The following is a 9,487-nucleotide window of genomic DNA, read 5'->3' on the forward strand; positions in this document are numbered from 1 at the left end:
CCACAGAGAAAATATGACAAAAGCACCTGGATTTTGTGTAGCAGTCAACATTTGGAACATTTTATTACAATCTGGACTCAAGTGTAAGATGAATCTTTTTATACTGTTTTTGCTCTTTAACCTGAACAAACATGGAAAAAACATAAATGAGTAATACTGAGTGACAACTATTCACAAAGGAGATAGAGAACAAGCTGACGTTATATTCTCTTTTGGGGTCATCACCCTGAAATTCTCTTGTGATCTGTAAAACAACATTTACACTGTGAACTTGCACATTATGACCCATGACATGATTTTATTTTTTAATGACAAATTGTTCTGAACTAAAAGCGAGGCAAGTTTCAGAGTCACAGGAGTTACGCAAGAGTATGAATTCTGAAGGCTTAAAACCAAGAAAGATTTTGAACCTAACATTATTATATTGAAAATTCTTTACTTATTTTTAGCTGATGTTATGACTTGATGTGTGGGGCAACCAGCATGATTTCTGGATGCATGGTGCTAGCACTGCTGTATTAAGTCTCGCATGTCATTGCCTGTCTAACCAGGCAGATCTTTAGGCGAAGACAGGCTTGGCACAAAGCTAGGTCTCTGCTCTCTTTTTATTTTTTAGTGTATATGTCTTATGCAAGTCTTCTTTCCTGCTTCCGTAGGGAAATTTGCATGATGGTTAAGCAGAATTCAATTCTAAATCTCTACTTTATACTAGCACTTAGTTTGTGTATAAGTATACTTAACACAAATAAGATCTGTTTCAGGGATCCTCACATTTCCCCACTAATTGAGAATAGTCTGTATATGATTCATGCAGCTGTATTTTACGCTGCTGTTTAAATATCACACTGTGTGGGTAGAAGTGAGTGAAAAGTTACATAAAAGAAGGCAAGAACTGAATTCTGTCTGAAATTTGTTCTAGCCACCCTAAGTGGCCAGCTGGGCACAGCAGGCTGGGTGGCGACTGACTCACAGTGTTCCTTGTTCAAACAGTTTCCACTGTGTCGAAGCTGGGAATTGGCCGTCATCTTCCCTCAGCAGCTTCACAAATTTGCACTGTCTTCACTTTGAGATACTTTAAAAGGTTTCAGAGTAACTATTTTTCTTTCCTACCTTGCTTCTCTGCCCTGCCTCTTCTATGCTTATTTCATTCTCCTGGCTTCCAGATCAGGCAATCTTGCAACAGCATATATCCCATTTGAAATAAGTGAATGTATTTCAGCTGTAGCCCCAGCACAGAATAAAATATATGGCTGCTGACTTGTCACTGAATTAGCCTGAAAAAGTAGAGCTCTGATGAAGTAGTTAAAAATCTGCTGCAAGTGCTGTTGAGAGTCCACGCACTACGAGTAGCTCAATGAAGCACATTAGCGTTGCACTTATTGCAGCCATTTCTAACATTTTCATTATTACTACATGGGTTCTCCAGATAGGTGGGAATGAATAGGTAGGTGGAAACAAGGCTCTTCCCTGTTCTCAAACTGTCTCCTCATCTCTTCTGAGAAGTCATCCAATATAACAAAACTGGAGCAACATCCAGGAAAGGGCCCCTGTACTCGCTTCCAACCTTAACCACCATAAAATGGGAAAGAAAGGTTCCCCCTGTCTTACACAGCACATAATCTTAGTGTAGCTTTAAAGGTTAAATTTTTGCCCACTGTTTTATGGTTTAGGTGGTTTGTGAATGGTAAAAATTAAGATAAGAATACAAACTTGACTTTACCATAGAAAGGTACTCTGGGTAAAAATGAAGACTTTTGTAGGCTTCTTTTCCAACAGCATCAGGAGCAAAATCTATCTCCAATATGATGTCACAGCTATTGTGTAAACAAGATGGGAGATATTTTAATGCCTTTTTTTTTAAAGGGGGAAGCAGATGTCACTGAAAATTGAAAGCAGAGTTATGCTTGGATGTAACAGCTTGAATATCTCTGGAACTTTAGGATGCTTGAAAAGTTAGTTCTTCAGCTTCAGTAATGTTAAAAATGTCCTTGAATGGTAACAGCAATGAGCCTGCAACATGCATCAGTTGAATCTTTTATTATATTGGCTCCAGTCTTTCAGAGCGTCATGATGTTGGTGAGCTGTTACTACAGAAACAGGTATGGAAATGCTTTTGGATTGTTGGTTTTTCTTTAGTTCCTTTTGCAAACCTCGTGGTGCTGCTGTAGCCAGCTTGTGTGAACTTCTGGTGGACTTAGTTTGCCTTAATTGCCAGAAAAGCCTGCAAGCTCTAGTTCAGTCTTTGCAAACTCACCGTATATAGGCTCAGTTTAGTGTGTTTTTTGCACTAAAGTTGTATCCTGACGTCAAGCCTTTCTGTACACTCAGGGAAAAACACTGCTAGCACCAACATGGTAGAGGGGTAGAAAGGTGCCAATGGTGAAGTTCAAGCATTTTTCTGTGCTTCCTTAATGACACATTCGCAATCCACAATGAGCTGATTGTCAGCAGCCATCAGCTAGCCTCAGCCACCACAGTGTGCAATGTGGATCCCTTTCTCTCTGCAGAACACTTCTTTTCTACAGATTTTTCTGGGCTCCAGTCTTGTAACAGAACTCAGGGTAGCACATATTCATGGACCCTATCTTGCCGTATCTGAACTTCTGTGATTTTTGTTACTATGTGTTGAAAAGAGACATACACTTACTACTATCGAACTTCAGGGACTTCCAAATCTTAACATACAAAACACTCCTCCCCTTCCCTCTCACACTCAAAGGGAATGTGCTTAAAGCATTGATGTTAAGTCTTTCTTACTCTTGTGGGAGTTCATTGAAACAATAAAGTTGCAATTCTGTTGTCCTATTAGACATATTGTTGTCTTTCACAAGAAGACAGAGGCCAAGGCTATGAAAAAGCTTCACACTGATGAATGAAACCAAGAGAAGCATGCTGTCAGTCTTCCAGGCTGAGATAATATGCTTCCAGAATAAAAGTGATGCTATCAGAGAAATGTATCTTTGTCAGATAAATAAAAAATAAGTCTCTCGGTTTTCTCTATACTTCATTTTATGGATGACAGTCTATCATAATGACCTACAGAGGAAAGTATATATAATTAAATGGCTGGAGTCTGAACAGTGTTAATTTGCTGAAAATTCTTTTGTGATGTTTCTTATCAAAGCAGTTGGGTTTTAGAGTTGGTAACAAAAAGATAAAATGACAAAAAAATACTGTTGTAGAGTGATATAACCACATGTTAACTCAGTGCCCTTAATGAAAATTACCATAGACGTTCAAAGCAAATGTGTTTGAATAAGGAGTACACTGCAAGAAAGCAAGATTGTAGATTTATTCTTTCATGAACAGCACCATTCTGTAGATATTTCTGAACTCGTGGCTCACTATACAGTGAACTATGTAGTATAAAACTACCATACAGTCTTCCTTTTTTCAAGATGGATGAAGTTTGAATCTGTTTTTGTTTTAGCTCCCATCCTGCACTAAATACAGCACTAGGAGACAGAACCGAAGTTTTTAATGTGTAAAACCTAGGGAATCCAGGAGTGTTTTTCAGCTCCGGTATCCAAATAAGTATAGCCACTAAAGTTTGTAATGTTTGTCAGTGGTTAGCACTGACGCTGTAATTTGGCTTAGTACACTGGACCATGTCAAGCACAGTCTGCTGTTTATTAAGTTATTGAGAACCTTCTGACCTGCTTGGAATACATGGAGATACTACTTAGCAGGAATAGTCGTTAATTTGGGGCTAGGAACTAATGTATTTGCCATAGCAATATTTATTATTTGCAATGTTACCAGAGTGCTAATATCCTTAACAGTTCCAAGCATATATCTAAATTCATTACATATACTGTAAGCAATAAATTGATATGTGAGGTCAGAGTCTGCCCTTGTTGCCCTAACAAAAATATTCTACTTTCTTGGGTTTGGGGCAAAATCTTTCCAAGCTCACTACTCCTGTAGGTTAATCTTTACCATTTCAGTGAAAAAACAGTACACTGTTGATGAGTTCTAACTACCAACTACTAATGTCACCACTTTAGTATGGATTGTGCTGCACTTGAGTTACAGTACAGGCCCATAAATGTTCTACAACCCAAAGCAGAGCTGAGATTGTTTCACTAGGAAAGAGTTAAATCTTTGTGTATTCTAGAGAATATTTTGCCTTTCCTTATATAATTTTCAAGTTCACTACTTTAAAATGGAAGGTTCTTTAGTTGAGTGTGATTGATTTTTCCAAGAACGCTTGACCAATAGACAAATTAATTTTAGACTATTAATTCAGTGTTGTGAACTGGCGGGGTTTTGAACAAATAAAATACCACCTCCCTCCCCCTGCCCCATTATGGGTAGGAAATCATATTGAATTCAAAGTCTTGAAACACAGGGTGGCAAGGAAGGTTGCTGTAACAAAAAAAGACAAAAAAGTTAGAAAAGAACTTTTCACTCTGTTCAGAAGAAGACTTGCTGAGACCAAAGGGTTTACATCTCCAACTGCCTTCTCTTTCTCAAGTGGGCATATATACCAGATGGAAGACAACAATTTGTCAGTAATAACACAGGGTCTTTCTGCATGATAGAAGAAGGTATGATCCTTTTTCCTTAATATTTTTGCTGTTATCTGACTTGTCTCTTCAAGTTTAGTCCCTTGCTGTGGTTTTGTTCCCTTAATATCTGTTCCCATAGCCAAATGCTGAGGTGCTCCTTTCCTTACTTTAAAAAGCTGATCTTTTTACAAAATCAATTGGTTGACATTGCTGTTTGCCTTTCTTCACCAAACTAAGGTATCTGATAACTGCATTTTCACTTTTGCCATTAGTATAAAAACGCCTTCTTCAGTTGAGCCATTGCATCTTTTCAGGGAGGTATTAGAATTTCTGGTAGTTCTCAGTCCATGTCATGATCAGGACTGATTTTTTTGAGACCTGCCTGAACTTACACCTCCCTAACAGTTGTAGAGTGGTTAAATATTTGGAATCATTATTTCATCCCATACAAAGCACAGCTCAGTTGCATTCATCTTATTTGAAATTAAATTCTTGATCTGATTCTAGGAATACACAAGTGTCACAACAAATATTACATGCTTTTATTGGTATATTGTGGCCATTTATTTGACAGGATTTAAGACTGTCAGTTTTCTCAAGCTGAGTCTCAAATCATTTTGTGAAAGTTGTGACTGCTACTGGTAGAAGTTAACTTCTTTTAGATCTGGTAGGCAGCTGTCTAGTTTAACCTGAACTCAGTCATAGGGCTCAGGTGGCCTTTGAAATTTGAAGTTTCAAAAGGTAGTTTTGATCCTTCTTTGTCTGCATTTTTTGCAACACACTGCAAGGTGTTACCAGTCTGTCCACACCAAGTGGAACAATTGAGATGATTTTATTTCCGGTAATGTTACAATTTCTGTCTCCTTCTGTATCTCCCTTTCCTTCTCAACTTCTGTAATCAATGTAGTTTATGGAAGTTTCCATAACAGAAACTAAGACATTTTGTTTGTTTGTTCCATGCAACACCTGGTGGTTCTAATTCTTCTTCATCCTTTCAATTGCAGAAGGTAGACCAGCTATCTCAATGTAACTCAACACCAGGAATGTGTTACCATCAGACAAGTGGGTTTGTGCCATGTGCATTGAATTCTGTTAGCCATTCCATTGAGGTTGTACTGATTCACTGACAGTCAAATTTAAGCATACATCTTTCTTGTAGGAAATGTTTCCAAGGAAACCACATTATTTGCAATTCTAGATACTGAAGATAGCATTGTGTGGAATACTAGTGACAGTGTGTTGACTTACACAACACAACCCCAATGTGAGCCTTGCAGGATCATGGTGGAAGAAAGAATGTAGGCATTTGTATTGGGGTCCACATCAGTTTTCCCACCACTGAAGATTATCTCTGACAATAGCAATTTCTAAGGATCCCTTGTAAAAGCTGACACGTAAGTAGTTCCTACTTTCTACAAGACCCTCTGCAGACTTCAGTAGATTATGAGTGGCTTCTACAATTAAGTACAAATCCGTCAAAGTTAATCTGTACGTGCTGGCATTTGACCTGATTAGTCTTTAATAAAGGAGGTCAAAACTATGGTAATAGGTGGCTGGAATAACATGGTAATGTCATTGAAATGATGAGGAAGACGATCCTGGGTTTACTGCTGGTGTACTGGCAAAATGTAAATTTTCAACACCAAAAAGGTGATTTAAATCTCTCTTGTTCATCACAAGCAGAGAATCCCATCTGTCACACAGTTACGCTCTCAAAGAGGTCCTTGTATGAAACTATCACCAGTAAGACAGCAGGAACTTTCCAATTTAATTTCCAACAGTCTATTTTGGGACTCTAAGTTCTATTAGGTTTTCAGATGGACCGCTTATTCTTACTAATATTGAAAAAAACACATTTGACTCTTAAGGAAATTTGACGTTTAAGCCAGCTACCTCTTCTTTTTAGTTTTTTTGATGGTGGATCCTTCCCTTATTTTTTGTTTGTTTGTTTAGTTTTGTATTACACTCCTTTTGGCAACATGGAAACCCTACTTGCAGCTCTCATAAACTCTAGGAGTTTCTGTGGTTGCCCAGATCTAGTAAATTTCTTATAAAATCATTTTGGCATTGGAGTTAGATTGTAGCTTTGTTCTTCCTGTGAGGTGATATAAGCTGTCTTGGGAGGGCGAGTGTAAAGGAAGAGAGTGTAAAAGAAGAGAGGAGAGGAGTAAAAGCATTTCCTGCCAACCAGGCAGTGTCACAGTCAAAATCTCTTGTTAAATCCTTTTTTTTCTTTTTATTTTCTTCCCTAAACAAGTTGAAAACAGAGACAATTCATTACACTTAAGAACAAAAGCAATAACCTGTCTTTGCTGTTCTTTTCTGTTTCTCCATCAACTTCTATGAGATCGAGTCTCCTAGGATCATTGCCACCACAGAATAAAACCTCTTATCCTCTCTTCTCCTTCTACCTAGAAGCTTGTTTAAATCAGGCAGCTGAGAATTATGGCCCTGGTCTGAGACCCAGCATATGTGCCTAGTTTTCTTGTAAACTCAAACAAACCATTCCTTTGGATTCTTTAAAAGGGCCCATATACCCCTTTATTTTATGACCAATACATCTAGATATTTTGTGATTTCTATCAAATCATGTCATCAGTTTTTACTTTTGCTATGTTGACTGATGCTCATGTACTTACTAATAACTTGTATTGACTAAATACTGATAATTGTCTCAACATAACAGTGATTTCAGAGTATGAAAAAACCTGCATAGGCGTTACTGGCTTTCAGTCTAAAGAAGATGGATTGGCCTCCAAACTCCCGTGTCCTCTACCCACCTTCTTTATCTCTATTTACAGAGTTAATATTTAGCTTCGTAGAAGTCATGAGCTCGTGCCTGGCCAGCCTTAGTAGCTATTTCCCATGTTGCATCCCTTCTTACTTCCACGTAACTTTTGAGCTCTCTTCAGACTTCAGTGATACTTTCCAACCTTTTGTCTTTTTTTAATCCCTTATGTCGGCTTTACTCCTCCTGCAATAGATTCTAATTTTCTTCTGGGTTTCTTGTCTCACTTAGCAGAGCTTTTCAGCTGTGCATTATGGTTATGCTTGGCAGCTTATATCTCATTTACAAGTACTGTTTCCATCAATAACTGAAGGAACTTTACCCCTCCAACAAAGATTAAGGCAAGAAATTACCTTTGTTTATATATTAAATGATAACAATTAGAAAAAATGATCAAAACCATACGATTGTAATTATTCTAAATCCAAAACTCATAAACCAGTGGACTTTCACTGTGCCTGTGTTTTATGTTCATAACTGTAGGGCACAGGCTGTTCTCTCCTTGAAATAACACAGGTGAATTCCTCCAAACTGTGCTCATTTCAAGTTTCCCATCTATAGGCTTCTGAATATTTTCAAAGAGAATGACTTCTAAAGGTAATAGAGGTTCCACAGGCTGAACAATAGCTCAAATCTGTTTTGATGTGAGTGAAGGGATTATGGTCTCAGCAAACTTTTCCTTCTCATTCACCACCTTGACCCTCCCCAGCTGCAAGCTTCTGTCTGACCTCTGATGACAAGACTCACTGGTCTGAGACAGGCATTGCCTGCTCTGGCTTAACATCTGCACAATGACACTCATAATCATAATGTGGAGGAAGGCATAAAATTCACATTTGTTTTCAGCACCCTCTTTTTTTAATTTTACAGGCATTAGTTCCTACTATCAGTCCTCGAAGGAAGGAAGGTACATTTACCACCTGAAACAGTCCATACATTGCATTATCTAATTTACCACCCAAACTGTCTCTAAAAAGTTGGCCTTATCTTTATATAACAAAGAGCTTGACAGAAAAGGTCACAGACTACAGGTGGAGTAGGTAAAGGATTTTAATATTTGGTAGGAAGTCCTGAAAAGAAGATAGCAGGCATGAACAGGTCTTCTCTGAAAATGACTACAATACCTCAAAAATTTTTGGTGCTATCTTATATTGTGTCAGCTATGTCTGTGCCTTATTAATGTCCCATTCTTACTAAGTTTCCACTAACATAAAATACCAAGGCATTACATGCATCTAGACTATTCCCTCTACACAAAGGCACGTGTACTAGCATATTTCATCTTAATATAGTCAAGCCTTCTGAGCAGCTGCAAAATCTTCACTGACTAGCAGACATGGTTACTGCAAATCACAGTTCCTTCTTTTGCCCAGCTCTTCACAATATCAGTCATGCTAGTTAGTACAGGAAATACTGTACAAAATAATGACAATTAAGCAAGCAAGCCTCAAACTTAATAACCAGCAATGTTGCTCAAGAGTCTTAGGGGCATCTAATGAGATGCTGCCCAGATAGGAGCTTTCCAGACTCTCCGGTTCTGCAGGGAGGAATAACCGTAGAATCCACTTTAACTCGCACGGAGTATTTGTTTTGCGGAGGAACAAATACTGCAGAAAGAAGGGCTAACCAGAGTTTGCTCACCTCTGCTCCTGTATTGAAGATCCTCATTTTTGCTGTAAGGCCACCTCTGTGACATTCGCAGTAAATTGATTAGTTGTGTCATTTCTTACAGTGTGTCCTCTGTGTCACGTCTCTGAGAAAAGTTGTCTCAGTCAGCACTGTTTCTTATCATATGTGAAACGTGCAGCAACACATGCCTCATGGGAGAGCAGTAACAAGCAGCTAGTCTTTTTGAATAGAAGCCTGGCTGCTGAAAAATGAGCTCTTAAGTAAGAGATGTTTTCCTTCACTGAGACTTTCTGGGCATCCATTACCCTCCTAGTGTCTAAGTTCATATGCAGGTATTAGAGCTGCCTGGAAATTTTCAAATGGAAAACGTGGTTGCCCTTCTAGTTTTCATTTCAAAAAGGCATAAAATGCAAAACTTTGGCTTCTCCTGTGAAGTGGAAAATCCATTGTTCATCAGCTCTGTTTGCTAGACTGCCTCTCCAAATATCCCTAGAGGAGGTGTGAGTGCGTGGTGTATGTCTTATGCTTTTTCTCATTTTTCCACACAAAGGGAATAGAA

Source organism: Pygoscelis adeliae, unplaced genomic scaffold, assembly GCF_000699105.1.
Source record: "Pygoscelis adeliae isolate BGI_AS28 unplaced genomic scaffold, ASM69910v1 Scaffold86, whole genome shotgun sequence".
In the NCBI taxonomy this organism is placed as follows: domain Eukaryota; kingdom Metazoa; phylum Chordata; class Aves; order Sphenisciformes; family Spheniscidae; genus Pygoscelis; species Pygoscelis adeliae.